The sequence below is a fragment of the Oncorhynchus mykiss genome, chromosome 14, assembly GCF_057628025.1.
Source record: "Oncorhynchus mykiss isolate SJ-2025 chromosome 14, ASM5762802v1, whole genome shotgun sequence".
Lineage (NCBI taxonomy): Eukaryota > Metazoa > Chordata > Actinopteri > Salmoniformes > Salmonidae > Oncorhynchus > Oncorhynchus mykiss.
In genome coordinates, this window is record NC_143035.1 from 14,982,312 (window position 1) to 14,985,574 (window position 3,263).

A 3,263-nucleotide genomic window follows, 5' to 3' on the forward strand; every position below is an offset into this window, starting at 1 on the left:
CAGACTCACATTAAGCATCAACAATCCAAAATGTAATCTATAATTGGGTTCCTATTTTGCAACAAAGCATCCTTCACTCATGCTGCCAAACATACCCTTGTAAAACTGACTATTCTACCGATCCTTGACTTTGGCAATGTCATTTACAAAATAGCCTCCAACACTCTACTCAGCAAATTAGATCCAGTCTATCACAGTGCCATCCATTTTGTCACCAAAGCCCCATATACTACCCACCACTGCGACCTGTATGCTCTCGTTGGCTGGCCCTCGCTACATATTCATCGCCAAACCCACTGGCTCCAGGTCATCTATAAAAGTCTTTGCTAGGTAAATCCCTGCCTTATCTCAGCTCTCTGGTCACCATAGCAGCACCCACCCAAAGCACGCACTCAAGCAGGTATATTTCATTAGTCGCCCCCAAAGCCAATTCCTCCTTTGGCTGCCTTTCCTTCCAGCTCTCTGCTGCCAATGACAGGAACGAACTGCAAAAATCACTGAAGCTGGAGAATCATATCTCCCTCACTAGCTTTAAGCACTAGCTGTCAGAGGAGCTCACAGATCACTGCACCTGCACAAAGCCCATCTGTAAATAGCCCATCCAACTACCTCATCCCCATACTGTTATTTATTTCATTTATTTTACTCCTTTGCACCCCAGTATCTCTTCTTGCACATTCATCTTCTGCATATCTATTACTCCCATGTCTAATTGCTATATTGTAATTATTTCACCACTATGGCCTATTTATTGCCTTACCTCCCTTATCCTACCACATTTGCACAGACTGTATTATTCTATTGTATTATTGACTGTATGTTTGTTTATTCCATGTGTAATTCTGTGTTGTTGTTTGTGTCACACTGCTTTGCTTTATCTTGGCCAGGTTGCAGTTGTAAATGAGAACTTGTTCTCAACTAGCCTAACTGGTTAAATAAAAGTGAAATAAAAAATAAAAAAGTAAACTTCAAACAGTCCTGACCCACCATGTTCATTTGAACAGTACACAATTTTCAATCTTTATTTAGATTTGAAACACCAAATAATAAAAAGCCTCAAATGTTTTATTTTACCATAACTTTTAGATTATTTTTTATCGAAGCCTGATGTCTGAGGATGTCCGAATATGGATGCTTTGATCCACACGGACATGAGTGGGCGAGACGGGTGAACTACAGAAAGAGATTATGCGATTGGACACACACCGGCATTGTTGATACTCTAAAGCTAACTTACGGTGCCTTCGGAAAGTATTCAGACGCCTTGAAGCTTGGCACACCTGTATATTGTGAGGTTCTTCCATTCTTCTCTGCATATCCTCTCAAGCTCTGTCAGGTTGGATGTGGAGCATTGCTGCACAGCTATTTTCAGGTCTCTTCAGAGATGTTCGATTGGGTTCAAGTCCGGGCTCAGGCTGGGCCAATCAAGGACCCTTGTCCCGAAGCCACTACTGCATTGTCTTGGCTGTGTGCTTAGGGTCATTGTCCTGTTGGAAGGTGAACCTTTGCCCCCGTTCTGAGGTCCTGAGTGCTCTGGAGCAGGTTTTCATCAAGGATCTCTCTGTACTTTGATCTGTTCTTTGCCTCAATCTTGACTAGTCTCCCAGTCCCTGCCGCTGAAAAACATCCCAACAGTATGCTGCTGCCAGCACCAGGCAGCATTAAAGCTCTGTCAGAGTGACCATCAGGTTCTTGGTCACCTCCCTGACCAAGGCCTTTCTCCCCCGATTGCTCAGTTTGTCTGGGCAGCCAGCTCCAGTAAGAGTCTTGGTGGTTCCAAACGTCTTCCATTTAAGAATGATGGAGGCCACTGGGGACCGTCAATGCTGCATAATTTTTTTGGTATCCTTCACCATGTCTGTGCCATGACACAATCCTGTCTCAGAGCTCTACGGACAATTGCTTTGACCTCATGGCTTGGTTTTTGCTCTGACATGCACTGTCAACTATGGGACCTTGTATAGACAGGTGTGTGCCTTTCCAAATCATGTCCAATCTATTGAATTTACCACAGGTGGACTCCAATCAAGTTGTAGAAACATCTCATGGATGATCAATGGAAACAGGATTCACCTAAGCTCAATTTCAGAGTCTCATAGCAAAGGGTCTGAATACTAAAGTAAATAAGGTATTTAATACATTTACGAAATTTCTAAAAACCTGTTTTCGCGTTGTCGTCATGGGGTATTGTGTGTAGACTGCTGAGGAGAATGTTTTATTTAATCAATTTTAGAATAAGGCTGTAACATAACAAAATGTGGAAAAAGAGTTGGGGTCTGAATACTTTCCGAAGGCATTGTATATGTCCAAAAATGGATGTAGTAACTGCAGAATGCCCCTTTAAATGCAAGCCTGTCCCTTACTTTCAGGTGAAAATAAAAATGCTGCCCATATGTTGTATTATGCTACGTGAAGCTTTGACCTTACTCAACATGTAAATATATACTGAACAAAAATATAAACACAACATGCAACAATTTCATTGATTTTACTAAGTTACAGTTCATATGAGGAAATCAGTCAATTAAAATAAATTCATTAGGCCCTAATTTATGCATTTCAAATGACTGGGAATACAGATATGCCTCTGTTGGCCACAGATATCTTAAAAAAAAAAAAAAGGCCTCACAATGGGTCTCAGCATCTCATCATGGTATTTTTGTGAATTCAAATTATACCATCGATAAAATGCAAATGTGTTCGTTGTCTGTAGATTAGGCATGCCCATACCATAACCCCACCATAGGGCACTCTGTTCACAACATTTATCTCAGCAAACCGCCCGCCCACATGACGCCATACATGTGGTCTGTGGTTGTGAGGATGTAGCATGTACTGCAAATTCTCAAAAAAAAATTGAAGGTGGCTTAAGGTAGAGAAATGAACATTCAATCCTATGGCAACAGGTCTGGTGGACATTCCTGCAGTCAGCATGCCAATTGCACACTCCTTCAAAACTTGAGACATCTGTGGCATTGTGTTATGTGACAAAACTGCACATTTTAGAGCAGACTTGTATTATCCCCAGCACAAGGTGCACCTGTGTAATGATCATGCTGTTTAATCCACTTCTTTATATGCCACACCTGTCAGGTGGATGGATTATATTGGCAAAGGAGAAATGCTCACTAAAAGGGATGTAAACACATTTGTGCATAACATTTAATAGAAATAACCCTTTTGTGCGAACAGCAAATTTCTGGTCTATTATATTTCAGCTCATGAAACATGGGACCAACACTTTACATGTTGCATTCATATTT